Source organism: Tupaia chinensis, unplaced genomic scaffold (assembly GCF_000334495.1).
Source record: "Tupaia chinensis unplaced genomic scaffold, TupChi_1.0 Scaffold000276_2, whole genome shotgun sequence".
Lineage (NCBI taxonomy): Eukaryota > Metazoa > Chordata > Mammalia > Scandentia > Tupaiidae > Tupaia > Tupaia belangeri.
This window is the reverse complement of record NW_006159759.1, coordinates 4,086,925-4,103,525: the sequence shown is the minus strand read 5'-3', so window position 1 is coordinate 4,103,525 and position 16,601 is coordinate 4,086,925.

The following is a 16,601-nucleotide window of genomic DNA, read 5'->3' as shown; positions in this document are numbered from 1 at the left end:
TTATTTTAGTATGCATGTGGCATGCTACATGTAAATACATGCACACTTTTATATATGTTTAGTAGAATAGGATTTTTTTGTGCCTTTTTAAATGAACTATTACCGAAAATTTGTTCTTCGGGAGGAAATTTGATTTCTAAATGTGTGCTGCCAAATTAGATGAATTTCACATCTGTAAATACCTACAAGTTGAACTGAAGTTCAAGTTGGATGTCAACAAGTGTAATGATTAAGGGCTGAAGGAAAAGGCAGAGTCACTAAGTGGCAAATGAACTCAAAGGAGCATTTAAAATAAGTCACTTGTAAATCTTTGTCATCATGAAACATGGCATAATTTAGTTATTATTTTATTTCTATATCTTGATGAAGTTAAAGTTGTTCATGTATTTATAAACACAATAATTATTATTGTCTATATTACCTTATGAAGAAGATACTTTGCAGAGAATAGATAAGCTTAAAAAAATAAATTTTAAGCATGTGAAATCCACATATATATTGCATTTGGTCTATGTTTTCTATATAGAGAAGATAGAATATTTCTTGTATCATTAATTTAGAAAAAAATAAGTGAATTGCATAGACATTCCAAATAATTTCAGGATATGTTACAAATCTCAAAGAACAGTAACAAACTGACATATATAAATAGGTTAAATTCTGATTCTAGAAGTGCAAACTCATGCTAAGATGTAATTTAAAAAGTTGAACTAAATATAAAAATTACGTTTGAAGTCAATAGAGAGAACTACCCTTAAAGAGCATGAAATTAGGTGATGCTTGACACTATGAAGAAGGCCGAATAGAGACCAGACTGGCAGTATTTCTGCCCCCTAGGAGATTATCAATTCTGAATGCTGGAATGTTGTAGTGAGAGGTTAGTAGGCTAAAGATAACTTTCATCCATCTTAGAGAATAAGAGAATATTGAAATATTGAAACTTTTAATAAAAGTCCCCTCAAAGAAAAAGCCCTTTATAGACCCAAATTTTGGATGCTATCCCTAAAAGACCACACCTTAGGATTAAGAATAAATACATCCTCACATAAACTGAACCCCAAGTATAGATAATTTTAATCTTTGTTAGGTTATATTAATCAGTCCCTTTTAGTTGCCTTATGAAGAAAAAGGAAATAATTTCTAGAAAACTACTTCAAAGAATTTCAAATTATGTAAACAACTTTTCATCTCTTATGTCTGCAAAAAATAACCAGGCATACAGAAGAATTTAACTAAATTTTAAGGGTTTACTAAGGAAACATAGTGCATTATTCAAAAGAGATCTAGAGGATAAAGTTATAAGAATTAGATTTTAAGATATTTATGATAAACTTGATCCATTAAATTTTGAATGGAGAATTTCTGTAGAGAACTGAAAACTAACAAATTATTTTAGGAGAATTTCAAACTATCTAACACTAAATAAGTCAGTATGTGAGCTTAACATCATATTAGGCATAGATTAAAAGTCTTACTGAAGGGGGAACCAGCAGTTAGCGTAATGGCTATGTCGCTGGACTCCCACGTAGTTGACCGCGGTTCGCATCCCAGACCCGGTGGCTTAAAACTCACGCCAGGCGCGTGTGTGTGCATGCCCAAGGTCCCGAGAGGAGAATGGAGGAGAAGGGATTGTGGTGTGACCATCCCTCCTGGGGGGTGATTTCTTGCTTTCTGTCTCTCTGTCTCTCTCTGTCTGTCTGGCGAGCGCATGCGCTCTGTAGCGAAAACCTCTCCAAAAAAAAAAAAAGTCTTACTGAACAAGTAAAATGTAATTTCCAGACTAAAAAATATAAAGAAAATGGATGAAAATACAGATATATGAAATATAGTAGAAATTTATAACATAAGTGAGTTGTATTGTCAGAAATGAAGTAAAAACAGACAGGTGCATAATCAATATTTGAAAAGATAAGGGATAAGGAAGACAAACAGAGATTTAAGGCAGATTGCAAACCTATACTATGCCTAGATACATTACAGTGAAAGTACTAAAACTAAATATTACTGAAAATCTTGTAAACAATCAAGGGGGAAAAGTTCATTACTTTTAAAGAAGTAACAGTAGGACTGTTAAATGATTTACTATAGAATAATGGTGTCTAAAAGCGAATGAAGTATTTCCAAAGTGCTGGGGGAAAAAAAAAAAAAGTTGCTAATGAAGAAATCTAAATCCAGGGCCCAGCAGGTGGTGTAGTGATTAAGGTACTGTATTTCCACATGACTGACTATGGCTCAAAGTCCCTGTCCTGGTGGCTTGAAACACACTGGGTGTGTGTGTGTGGTGTGTGCCCAAAAACCTGAGAGTATCATAGAGGAGAAAGGATTGTGTGTGGCCATCCCTTGTGGGGTGATTTCTCTCTATCGCTCTCTCTCTATTTCTCTCTCTCTCTCTCCTTCTCTGTCTCTCTAGTGAGCACATGCACCCTATAGCAAAAATCTATAACAAAACCAAAAATCTAGATCCAGTAAATATGTAGTTCTAACATTAGGGATGAATATAAGATGTATTCAAAATAAACCAAAAAATAGGGACAGTTTAAACTAGTATACATGTGTACAACAATACTAAAGAATTTTTTTCTACCATAAAGAAAATATTTTTATTAGAAGGAAGCTTTATTATTGGAAAAGAAAAAACAAGAAAGTAGTTATTATATGGGTCAAAATTAATGAATGTGGCTATTTGAGCTAATATTAATAATGTGTTATTGCTTTATATGTATTTATATACACACACGCATATATACATATATATAAATAGTACAACAAAAATTTATAAAATCTGTTTATGGGGAGAATAGCATAATAAATCTGTAAGGGATATAAATAATGTCAAGATCACATTCATATAAGGTAAGACTAGGCTAAGGGCCTGACTGATTGACAGTTTTAAAAATATAACAAGCCACTTTAAGAAACTTTCTTACTTAGAATGACAGTGGGGGTGGAGGAGTTGGAAGAATATGCTCCCTGTTATCCTTCTCTCACATACAAAGGGGAAAACATTGATAGAAGGGAAACAGGTTGTAGAATGCACCATTACAGAGAAGTTAGTTCTAGACTGCAGCTAAGAAGTTTTATATTCTGCAGCTCCAGTTTGAGAAAAGGGAAAAGCCCCATATCTCACCAGAACATGAGAAGTAACAAAAAAAAGTCACATAACCTTTCAGGGGAGGTAAGAATACATTGCACATTGAAAACAAATTCAGTATAATTTTAACCCTTAAATATAAAAAAAAGAATAATATGTACATTTTCTATTATCATATCACCAGGAAAGAATTTTGATTCAGGATATGAAAAAGAACAAAACTTGCATAGCTTAGTTGAAAAAAAAAAAAAAAGTAGTGGGAAATGCTTGATAAAGCCTTGTCACACTGACATGGTTCAGGAGGGTAATACTCCCATTGGTGGTGGAGGGGAGGTGTTTTCTCTCTTTCTATCCATCTCTGTTGAGTGCATACATCACCTAGCAATAGAAGCAATAAAAAAGAAAGACAGAACAAAATACCACTAATCTTATAAACTCTTCAAGAAAATAGGGAAGAGGCCAGATTGTGGCATGGTGGTTAAGGCAACTGGATTCCATATGGCAGATCGCATAATTGGAGCTCCTAACCTGGCGGCTTGAAAAACATACTGGACACATGTGCAGTGTGTCCACAGTTCTGAAAAGAGAGAGGAATGGAAAAAATGGGATTGCATTGTGATGATCCTCCCATGAGGGTGTGGGAGAGGAGGTGGTGCTTTCTCTCTTTTTCTCTCTTTTTTTCTGGCCAGAGTGACAGATCTTTGTGCAAAATTTTAAAAAAAGCAGGAAACAAAGAGACAATAAACATTTCCCAAGTAAGTTGCTGAATTGAATAAAATCTTCATCAAAAAATACAGCAACATACTAAGATAGATAGTTTCCAGGGGAATACATTATATGTTGATACAAATTCAATATAAATTGAATCCTTCAATACACAAAAGACATAATATATACATTTTCTATTATAGTTTAACAGGAAAGAATTTTGATTAACGTAAACAAAAATTATGTAGCTTAGTAAAAAACAAAATACAATAAACATTGTAATTTACCATACCAAAAAAGTCAAGAGGAAAAGTCATATAATTATTCCAGCAGATGTGGAGAAAAAGCACTTTAAAAAATTCATTTATGGGGACTAGCAGATCGCCTAATGGTTACATCACTGGACTCTCATGTATGCAGCTGCAGTTTGATACCCAGACCCAATGGCTTAAACCTGACTCTAGGCATGTGTGCTGCATGCCCAAGATCCCAAGAGGAGGACAGAGGAGAATAGATTATGGCATGGCCATTCCCCCCTAAGGGACGATGTCTCTCTTTCTGTCTCTTCAGTAAACATACACATCCTATAGCAAAAATCTCTCTCACAAAAAAGGAAAAAAAAAAAAAAACCTAATTTATTACGTTTGCGAAAGCTCATTTAAAATTAGAAAAAAAGGGTGGAGTTTCTTAATCTGTTAAATACTATTTTTAAAAAAATGGACTGAGCATCAGTGGTACAGCAGTAAAACAGCAGTCTGCAGAGCTGCAAAGCCACATAGGAGATTGGGGTTCAGATGCTGAATCAACTTGTACATAGGTGCATGTCTGTCATCCTGGAAGTTGTAGGGAGGATCATGGAGTAAAACCCTGTTGAGGAAACTTGTCCATTTCTGTCTTTCTCTCTCTCATGGGATGGATGAATGAATGAATGAATGAATGAATGAATACATGAACTTAAAATATGTAATTGTGAAAACTATCACATTACTTTTTAAAAAAATCTAGAGATACATATTAGACAATATAATTAAAATAATTTAATATGTATATACACATAATTAAAAGAAAATTATAACAATAGATTTTTGTGAAGGAATAAAATCCATATGAGAGAAGAATTTATAAATTCAGAAAAGCAGACAAACATCTTTTTTCCCCAGGTTTCTCGATGGTGGTAGTTGAGATATTTGTTTAATTAGTGACTTTTCTTAACCAATTCGTAATGAATGTCTCATTTGCAGTGTGAGGTTCCAGGAGTCTGCTTGGTTTCTTAAGTGTTAGTCAAAGATCAAGCTGAGATTTCCCTAAATGTTTTAACTAGTACATGTGGCAACCTTTGATAAAATGTGTTATGTATCTGTTAAGAGTTCACCATTAATGCCCCAGCAAAAAGTTTATAATTCTGCCAGAAACAGCTTAAAAACTACTACTATTACTACTACTTAGAAATTCATATTTTAAAATAATCCTGCTAGAAAACTCATTAGAAAAATGGTAAAGAGATTTGAAGAGGAATTTTTTAAAATCATAGCCACAGAAATGCAAGCAACAGACCATTATAATATTCTTCTCAATTTTCTTTAGGCTGGCTAAAGTTAATAGACCAATAATGCTAATTCTTGGTAGTACTTAGAGTAATAGAAACTATACAGTGGTGGTGACAGTATAATTGAACAACCACTCAGGAAAACTTTTGGGAGAACTTGGACAGTATTTGTTTACTTCTCCAAGGCTATTTGGTTTTACTTTTTCCCTGGGCCTTAGCTACTTTTCTTTGATTCCGATCTGGGTCTGCCTCAGCAATTGCTCACTCTGATCCTGTATCAGAAATCCATAACCATCCCATGATTGTTCTATTAAAGGTCTCCATAGTGAATGTTAAGTCTTTGAATGACCTCTGTAATTTCTACTGTGGGTGGAAGTACAGAGATTTCCTCACCAAAGTTGACATCAGTGAGATCCACAGGAACTCTGTCTGTCCAGGGACTGAGATGGCGTTTAAATCATGTTCTGACTTTGCAGGGCAGTTTATACCCTTGGGATAACATGTGGCTAAGAAGAGACAGAAGATAAAGAGAATAAGAGATAAATGACTTGATCTTCTGGGATAATGCACAATTATAGAATATAATGTTTCCTATAGCTTCTGTGCTAATGTCCAACCTAACCAAACCTGTGGTGATAGTTTGCTATGGAATATTGGCTATCTCTGAAATATACACCTTTGCTAGCAGTAATGGATGAGCATGTATCTTTTATCTTAAACTCTGGTTTGTAGAGAAGCTAAGATAAGAGCATTGATATCAGGAGGGCATTAGAAAGCGGACCTTTTAATGTAAAATAAAGAGCTTGGTTATCACCTTTCTAAAGGAATTGGAAAGTTATTGCTGGAAAAGCCATATCACAGTCACAATCATGAGTTGAGAAGAGTTGGCTTTGAAGGGCAAAGCACTGGACAAACAAGTTGCTGCTACACAAGACTAGTATAGAAACAATGGTTATTATGAGAATTGTGTTGTTAGTCCATCAATCATTTTTAGTGGCTTTAATTTCAAAGTCAGAGTTCTGAAAGAGAAGAGTCTGATTCCCAAGGTCTGGAGTGGTTCAGAGGTTACACTAACTTGATCGCGCATTCAAAAAATTTCATGAGGCATTCTAACTGAGAAAGACAGCCTCTTTTTGTCCGAAATAGAGGGGGGTAAGGGAGATAAACACCCTTCTTTGTGTGTAGACCATGAAATGACTCAGTTGAAGCAGATAAAAAGATTACCAGCTCTTCAAGCATCCTTCGTGACCTTTGTGTTCTAAACTGACACTAAGGACATAATGATCATTAAAGTAGGACCTACAGAGGCTAGGAGAAAAAGAGAAGGTTAGATTCAGTCTAGTATATCTAGGATAATTTCTGTTATGTTCTTATTCCTAATTTTAGAATTTGGATACATATAAATTTAAATTATCAGACTCTCATATTTGTTTCTGACCTGTGGAGTAATAGCCAAATAGAAGTCTTTGAATGACCTTCGCTTTTCTGTTGGGTATTTTAATTCAAAAGGAATATTATATCTGAAGAGAATTATAACTTTAAAATTGTTATCAAGAATGTAGGTATAGTAGTCCTCATCATATCCCCATTCAGTTTACCTGTCTAGTCTCCCCAAAAATCTTATAGACGTTGGTTTCTGAACTCTATGAGAAAATTGTGATAAAATAATTTTTTAATCTCAAGACATAGTGAATGTCCTTAAACTTTTCTAATATGCAGGTATAGTGGCATCTGTTCTATTATAATAATAACAAAGGCCCAATCACAGTGGCACCAGGAGTAGGGCACCACTCCACAAAGGTGGGACTACATGGAAGGCTCAAGATTGGATCTTGGGCCATCCTGTACTGGTTGGACATGGAGGTGCATGCTTGTAATCCTGTCTAATTGGGGGACAGAGTCACAGGATCACAGTGGAGAAACCAAGTTGAAAAATAACTTTCTATCTCCTCTTTCTTCTTTCTTTCTCTCTTTCTTATAAAATAAATTATAATAACAAGATATCTACTTGGCAGAGTGAATGTATGTCAAAACATAATATTGAGTAAACTAAACATTATGCAATACATCACCTATTTACATAAAGTTCTATAACCAGCAAAATTATTATTATTTTTCAAAGAGGATAATTGGGGCCAGCAGGTGTGTAGTAGTTAAGGTGCTAGACTCCCATGTTGTTGAGCTCAGCTCAAGTCCTGGACCTGGTGGGCTTGACACATGCTGGGTACATGTGGTGTATGCCCCAAAAATCCCAAAGGGAGAATGGAAAAGAAGGGATCAAGGTGTGCCCATCTTCCCTGGGAGGTAATTTGTCCATTTCTGTTTCTCTGTCTCTCCAGCAAGCACGTATACCCTGTAGCAGAAATCTCTAAAACAAACAAATATCAGGATAACTAATACAGGTGGAATCAAGAAAGGATTTGAAATTGGGAGTGTACCCAGTATTAGTAATATCTGAGTAGTAGATAAATATGTGTTTTAATCTTGTTAAAATTAATAATTGTCATTCTTATGATATGTATTCATTTACAAATGTATGTTTTAGTTTGATTTAAAAAAACACAAGTTTATTAAAAAGTACCTTAAGGATAAAGGATTAGGTTACCACAATTGTCTTATACAGTCTAAAATTAAAAGATAAATCATTATGAATTTTTTCATGCTTCATTTATAGATAATAAATCACATTTGAAGGTGTTACGAAGCTTATAATATCTTCCTACTGTAAATTTATTTATAAAGTGTTTTTAAAGTTAATGCCAAACACAAAACAAAGCTTTGAAAATACTACACGGTCTTTCAGAAGGGAAATGTAAAGCCAGTAGGCAGGCTGAGGGCTTGTTAACAAAATGAGTTTTGGGTTTTATTTTAGTTGAAAATATATCAGAGGTGAAATTAATTAAGTTGCTTTAAGGATTAAATTTCTTTGAGTCAAAAGAACACTACCTAGCTTAAGTCATGGACCTGCTGCCTCTAAATCAATTTTACAGATAAACTACACCTTGAAAATTACTACTCATACTCAAGGATAGAAATGCATCTGTACAATTTTTTTCCTAGGGACATTGACTATGTTTTTTCTAGGCAATAAAGAATACAATAAGCCTCTCATGTTGTGGGCTTGTGTCAGTGATGTAAAAAATATTTCCCATTGGCAGATTTTTCAAGCAATTAAAAGGCAAGTTTAGGGTACTAGTAGAAACACTTGCATTTGCCAAGAAAATATAACATGCAAGAAAGCTTTTATACGTGGACTTTTTTGCACATAAATTCATGGAAAAGTGGGATCGAAGGGTGAGTTTATTTTGGTGCAAAAATTTTGAAATCCACTCATAGTTTTTTTTTTTTTTTCCCAGAATATGCACTTTCTATAAAAATTTATATGTATTTATACATGTATGTGTATGTATATGTGTATATATATATATATATATAAATTTATATATATATATAAATTTTCACCTTATGGTGCCTGTAATTGCCAGAGAAAGAGAGGGACAGAGACAGTGAGAGGGAAAGTGAGAAATCACCACCTAGGTGAGTGGGCATGCAGCAATCTCTTCTCCATTCTCCTCCCAGTATCTTGGGCACACATGCACATGTGCCCAGTATGGCCCAGTATGATTTTCAAGCCACTGTGTCTAGGACTTGAACTGCGATTGATCAAGTGTAAGTCCAGTGATATAACTGCTGTGCCCTCAGCTGGCCACTGCATGAAGTTTTTGATAGCCCTCATATAATTTTCTGTATTTTTCATGATAAATTCATGGGGAGGTTATAATTGCTCCTAGTTTACAAAAGCAGAATTTGACTCAGAGAATTTATACCACTTAGTCAAATGCCTAAAGTGGAGGACCAGCAGAGGGCAAAATGTTTACATTGGTGTACTCCCATGTAGTCGACCATGGTTTAAGTCCCAGACCCTGTGGCTTAAAATACATGTGTGCCCAAAATACCGAGAGGACTGGAGAAGAAGGGATTGCAGTGTAGCCATCTCCCAGGAATGGTAACTTCACCCTTTCTGTCTTTGTCTCTCTAGTGACTGCATGTGCCCTATAGCAAAAAATCTCTCTTTTTAAAAACAATTGCCTAAGTGAATGGAAGATATTGAATCCAAATAGGTTTGTTTGCACAGTATATATTCCTTCAGTTTTATATAGTAACAACTCCTCTAAACAAAAATATTGAATTTGTTTTTTTAATAGATTTAATTTTTAGAGCATTTTTACGTTCATATACAAATGGTGTGACAAATACAGATTTCCAGTATAATCCTCTTCCTACCCCTCATGAATAGTGTCCACCATTTTAACTTCCTTTACCTAAGGAGTGCATTCCTTCCAATTGATGAATCCCTGCTGGTACATCATTAGCACGCAGGGCCCACAGTTTGCATTAGAGTTTACTGTTGGTACTGTCCTTCCTATGGACTTGGACAAATATATAATGACATCCATCCACCATTTTATTGGGTCATCAGGAACGTTATGACACTTTTTTGGATAGAATAACATAGAAAAATGTGTCATGACTTTCCCAGTGACCTGATAGTATAATACAGGGTAATTTTATTGAAGAAAAATCCTCTATTTTTTAAAAATAGGTGTTCCATTTGTTCCTATTTACCCATCTTCCCCCTTAACACCTGAAAGGTACTGACCTTTTTACTGTCTCTATAATTTTCCAGAATGTTTTACATTTGGAATCATAACAGTATATAGCCTTTTTTCTTTTTTTTTTCTTTTTCTTTTTTTTTTTTGGAGAGGTTTTCGCTATAGGGCACGTGTGCTCACCAGATAGATAGAGAGAGACATAGAGACAGAAAGCAAGAAATTACCCTCCAGAGGGGATGGTCACGCCACAATCTCCTCTCCTCCATTCTCCTCTCGGGATCTTGGGCACGCATGCACACGTGCCCAGTGTGTTTTAAGCCACCGGGTCCGGGACACGAACCGCGGTCGACTGCATGGGAGTCCAGCGACATAGCCATTACGCTAACTGCTCGTTCCCAACAGTATATAGCCTTTTCGGATAGACTCCCTTTCATTTAATAGTACGCAGTTAAGGTTCTTTGGTGCCTTTGCACATTCTGATAGCTCAATTATTTTAGCACTGATTAATATACATTGTCTGGAGGTACCACAACTATACACCTACTGAAGGACATCTTGATTGCTTCTAATTTTTTTGCAGTTATAATTTTTTTTTTTTTTTTGAGAGAGGTTTTTGCTGTAGGGTGCATGTGCTCACCAGAAAGACAGAGAGACAGAAAGCAAAAAATCACCCCCCAGGGCGGATGACCACGCAGTAATCTCTTCTCCTCCATTTTTTTCTTGGGGTCTTGAGCATGCACACACACACATGCCCAGCATGAGTTTAAGCCACCAGGTCCAGGACTCAAACTGCGGTCAACTACATGGGATCTAGCAACATAGCCATTATGCCAATTGCTGGTCCCATGAATAAAACGGCTTTAACATCTGGGCACAGGTTTTTGTGTGGACATATTTATAACTCTTTGGGTAGATAATAAGGAGTACTGATTTTGTAAGCAACTGCAAACTGTCTTCCCAGGTGGTTATAACATTTTGCATTCTCACCAGCTCTACTTGTATTTTGTAGACATGTGAGTTTCTGAAAAACATTGAGGCCCTTGTATTTTACTCCATTTGTCAGTAAAAGCTATCTTTGTTATCTGGCTTATTTAAATTGATTTAAAATAAGTTGTATTGTTTTGAGGAAGTATTTTAAAAGTCTTTAAGTTCGTGATTAAAAAAGGATTTTTAGATCTTATATAGTCTTCTAAAAATATACAGATTTTATGCTAATGAGGGAGAGTACAATAAACAAATACATAATAGTACAATACCAGCTGAGAGAGGAACAGAGTGATGGGGTATATATGGTGGTTTTAAAATAAAAATGGGGATGACTAACATCACATGCTCCTTTATTTCAAGTATTTACAACTAATCAGCATTAGATCATAGGCCTATTCAATAATTGGACCATGGTGGTTAAAATAAAAACTGGCCTTTTAGGCTCTGTTTTTGAATATTTTAATCTTTCATCAATATTAATGACCAAATGAAACAGGGACACTTATTTTTATAAACGGCTATATAATCTGAGGGAAACTAACAGTGATATACTAGCAACTAGTATGTTACAGTACTCTGCCAGATTCTTTCAACAATCCATTGTAACAAGTATTTATTAAACACTTTGTGCATGGTATGAGATATTTTATACCCCTCTGCTCAACTTACAGAGAAACAAGATAGTTAGATATCTTTAATATAAAGAATGCTGATGCCCAATTTATCTGAGTGTCAACTGTAATAGGAATTCAGAAAACCGGATGGTACCACTGTATAGATCTAAATAACTAACCACAAACACAAAACAGGCTTACTATACAGACCAAATGAGTCTTACTTTAGTTTTAAAAAGGATACTGACATGCAGCTAAGTTGGGTGTTTATCCCAATAATCTTGTACTTTTCCAAATAAACATTTGCATATAAATTGCTTTGAAGAATATGTTATCAACTCAGAAGGTAAGAAAGAGTCTTTGAATTAATTTTAATCCTACTTGAGCTTTGCAGGTCAAAAATTTACTAGCAAAACAGAATCACGTAAAAACTTCCAATTCTGTGAATGTAGTTCTCGGTTCTCATGTTTGAAAATATTCAGTAGCTTCAGTATGTATGTATTGCTCTATTTTCCTGGAAAATATGTTACCATGAAATTCTAATGCTTTCAGAGAAGTAATAGTGTTGGAATTAAGAAATGTCATAATGTATTTGTCTATGTTTTACTACGTAAAAATGTATCATGATTTTTCCAACAACCTAATATATTAAACTTTTCATGTGTGCTAAACTAAATAAGACTCACCAATATTAGCTGTTTTAAATGTGTAAAGCTGGCACTTTAAGATTGGCCAGCTGAAAATAAGTCATATGGCTAATGGTAATATACATTTTCAAATAGCCAGTTTACATTATTTTAAAAATCCAAATTATTTGGCACAGTCTTTGTGAGACATGATGTGAAGATACTATGATCCACTGGCTAGGACCACATGAGAGGCCTAAGTTTGAAACGCAGTTCAATTTAAACATAGGAGGAGCAGCACCTGCCTGTAATCCTAGCAACTCATGAAACTGAAGCAGGACCATCATGAGTTTAAAAGTGGTCCTGACAACATAGTGAGGCCTTGTCTGAAAAGGGAGCTCTCAGGCATCGTGGTGTGTGCTTGTGGTCCCAGCTAGGAGATTGAGGCAGAAGAATTGTGACATGGTAAGACTCTCTCCTAAAAAACACAACCAACCAAATACCCCTCCAATTTCTTGTCTCCTTTTCTATACATAATTGTCTATATTGTAAAAATAGAAATAAGACTATATTTTATTTTCAAATGTGGCTTGAAGCTTGTTTAAGATATTAATATAATTTCTTTAAAATAAAAAAGAATCAATTTTAGATCTCTAAGGCAAAAACAATAGTAATTAGTGATTAATATGTTTACAGACCTTGTACTTTCTAAAGCATTTCACATACATTACCTTATTTGATCTTCATAGTAATACTTTGTGATAAAGGGATTTCCAATATTACAGACAAGATATTGAGGATCAGGATTAATTAATTTATCAATTTTCTCAAAATTAGTATCCAAGGACTTTCTTTCAACACTTTAAAAAATTTCATTAGTTCTCTCTGTTTAAAAAAGTAATAATAAAAGGGAGTGCTTAGTCCATCTGGAACCATGGTCGGCTACATGGGAGTCCAGCGACATAGCCTTTACACCAACTGCTGATCCCAAATATAATTATTTTTGTGTAAAGATTGTGATATAAAATTTGAATGGGAAGACCAATAGAAGTCATGCTACAGAGTTTGTCAATGTGATTACTCGTTATTATATACTGCCCTTTATTATTATTTTTACTCCATGTTAAATTTTTTTCTTTCCAGTTAAACATAAATACTTGAAGGCAGGGATACTACATGCAATTGCTTTGAAATATTCTTCTCTGTGGCTTATATTTATTATATCTCAAACCTAAATAATACTTGCAGATATTTATAATCTTGGACTACAATGCTATTGAATATAAAGAAATATCCAGAAGTGAGGATGTTGAATCATATGGTAGTTCTATTTTTAATTTTTTGGAAAAGTCAATATGATTGTGGATTTGTTTCATAGTGTATATGTGCATTAAATCATACTGTAAGCCCGAAGTACATATGCTTTTTGTCAATTATATTTCAGTAAAGTTAGAAAAAACTAACACCGTACCTCTACTAAACAGTGACAGTTATTGTCCAGTCATTTCTTAATGAGTACCTGTTAGCTAGAAGCACTACTTCTTTGTAATGGTATACATATATTAATTTTAACATAAATATAAATTATATACATATATATATACACAGTATAAATCTCACATAATCTCACAAGTTCTAATTATTTTTTTCCTGTCGTACTTCATATTTTAATAGCTTTTTTTTTTTTTTTGATTGTTAATTTGCTGGGGGTGTGTGCTTTCCAGAGAGAAAGAAAGAAAGGAAAAGTGAGAAAACATTCCTTCCTCCCAATAAGGGATAGCCCACACTATAATCTCTTGTCCTCCATTTCAGCCTCCTTTTGAAATTATAGGCATGTATGCATGCAACCAGTCTGTTTTTTAAAGCACTGGTTCTGAGACTTGAGCCACACTGTTGGTTGTATAGTATCCAGCCACTTTCATCACCATGCCACTGGCCAGCCCCATATTTTATTAACTTGCGTCACATTTTAAATTTTAGAATTATCTGCTTTATTGCTACATTGGTTCTAATTCTAGTCAGTTTTCTATCTTTTTTTGTCAAAATAATTGCTAATCTATATTTTGTGTTTTCTAATTTACAAGTCATTAGAGCCCTCAAATAATACTTTAAAGCAAGAAAATTCAATTAAAATGCAATGTATTAAGTGAACTGAATACCTCACAATGATACAGTGATAGTTATCTGAACGATATGGAACCTTAATGAAGGTTTTTGTTTTGTTTTGCTTTAATTTTGCCAGAGGGCATATACAGTTACCATAGAGAGAGATGGAGAGAGAAAAAAACACCTGTCCCCTACCCCTGGAGCATGATCCATCTCTCCTATCTTTCTTCTCCATTTTTCCCTCTTTTAGCAATTTTGGGCACACATACACAAGTACCTGACATGTCTTTCAAGCTGCCTATTCTAAGATTTGAACCTCATGGTTGGCCATGTAAGATCCAGCCATCTTAATTACCAGGCCACAAGCCCCTTCAGTGAAAATTCGTAATGTCAGATTCGGTGCTATTTTTTTCACAATATGAAGAAAGCTGCCTAGTGTAAACACATTTATTCATTATTGTCATTATAGCAAATTAAAAAAATATGTTAAAAAAATAGTGATTTAATTCACTAGATAGTCATTCACAATGATAAGAAATCACAAGAAAGTGGATAAAGGATTAATTGTGACCTTAAAAATTATAACTGATCCAAGAGGAATAGCCCTTATATCTTGATTAATAATAATTTCAAGCTAACAGAGATCATCTACTACAGACCTTTGAAAGCTCTGAAATCAAAACTGAAATCAAACCAGAATATATTTCCTTTCCCTCACATATCTTTAGAGTACCTTCTACTTGATGTATGTGTGTGTGTGTGTGTGTGTGTGTGTGTGTGTGTGTGTGTGTGTATAACCTTTTTATACTAACATGCCAGAGAGAGACAGACCTGGGGAATTGCCACACCCTGAAATCCCTTCTCCTGGGAATTTAGGCACACATGCAGGTATAACTGGCATGATTTTTAGTCACCAGCACTTGAACCACAATCAACCACATGGGAGTCCTGTGCCTTAACCACTATGGTACCTGCTGGCCTAATTCCAATATTACTTTTTAAAATAATTATTCATTTAATTTTATTTTTTATTATTATTTTAAATTTTGACTAGAGAGAGACGCAGAGAGAGTGAGAAAGTGAGAAAACAAGCCACCGGGTTCAGGACTTGAACTGTGATTGGCCATGTGGGAGTCCAGCACCTTAATCACACTGCTACCTTCTGGCCCCTATTTTTTTTTAAGAGGTTTTTGCCTTAGGGCACATGTGCTTGCTGCAGAGAGAGAAACAGAGACAGTGAGAGATAAAATGAGAAATCACTCTCCAGGGAGAATGGACACAACACAACCCCTTCTCCTTCTAGGAACTTGGGCACGAACATACATGTGCCCAGCATCATTTTCACGCTATTGTGTCCAGAATTTGAACTGTGGTCTGCCATGTGGGAGTCCAAGGACGTAACTACCGTGCCATCTACTGCCCCCTCAACATTCTTAATATTTGGAATAATTCATCTTAGAAGGACATTATTGGGAACCAGCAGTTAGCATAATGGCTATGTTGCTGGACTCCCACGTAGTCAACCACGGTTCGTGTCCCGGACCTGGTGGCTTAAAACTCACACCATGCGCATACACTTGCATGCCCAAGATCCCAAGAGGAGAATGGAAGGGAAGGGATTGTGGCGTGACCATCCCCCCTGGGGATTGATTTCTCACTTTCTTTCTCTATGTCTCTCTGTCTGACTGGCGAGCACACGTGCCCTATAACGAAAAAACTTAATCAAAAAAAAAAAAAAGGACATTATTTCTTCCATGCAAATTATTTAGACTGTGATTCCATAACAACTACTTTCAATTACATATATATTTCCACTGATGTTACCTTTTTATAAAAGAAATAATAGTAGTTATGTCGGAAATTGCTATTTATGCTGCCATGAACAGAATTAATAAATCTGCTTTTGTTGACATTGATCACATCTAATGTGTATGTATCAATCACTCAAACATTACTTTGGTAATCAAAATAAGAATAATATGTGTGGACAGCTGTTATTCCAAACAAATGGGGAAGGTTAGCCAGATGGAAAGACAGAGGGCTACAAAAATCCTTGAGAGTTTCTCAGTTGACTTATTTTCTTTAATGGGTGATTGGTAATTTATAATTTAGAACTATTCAAATTAAACAGCAAACTGCAAGTTGTTTGCATATTCACACTGCTTTTTACTTCTAATAGGTATTTTTTCTCTTTAATGATCTCGCTGACATATCAATGCAATCAGTTCCACTAGATAACTGGAAATGGTATGGAATGATAGTCATTTGCAATTATAGGTCTGCCGAATACCATTAATATTCACTTCATAA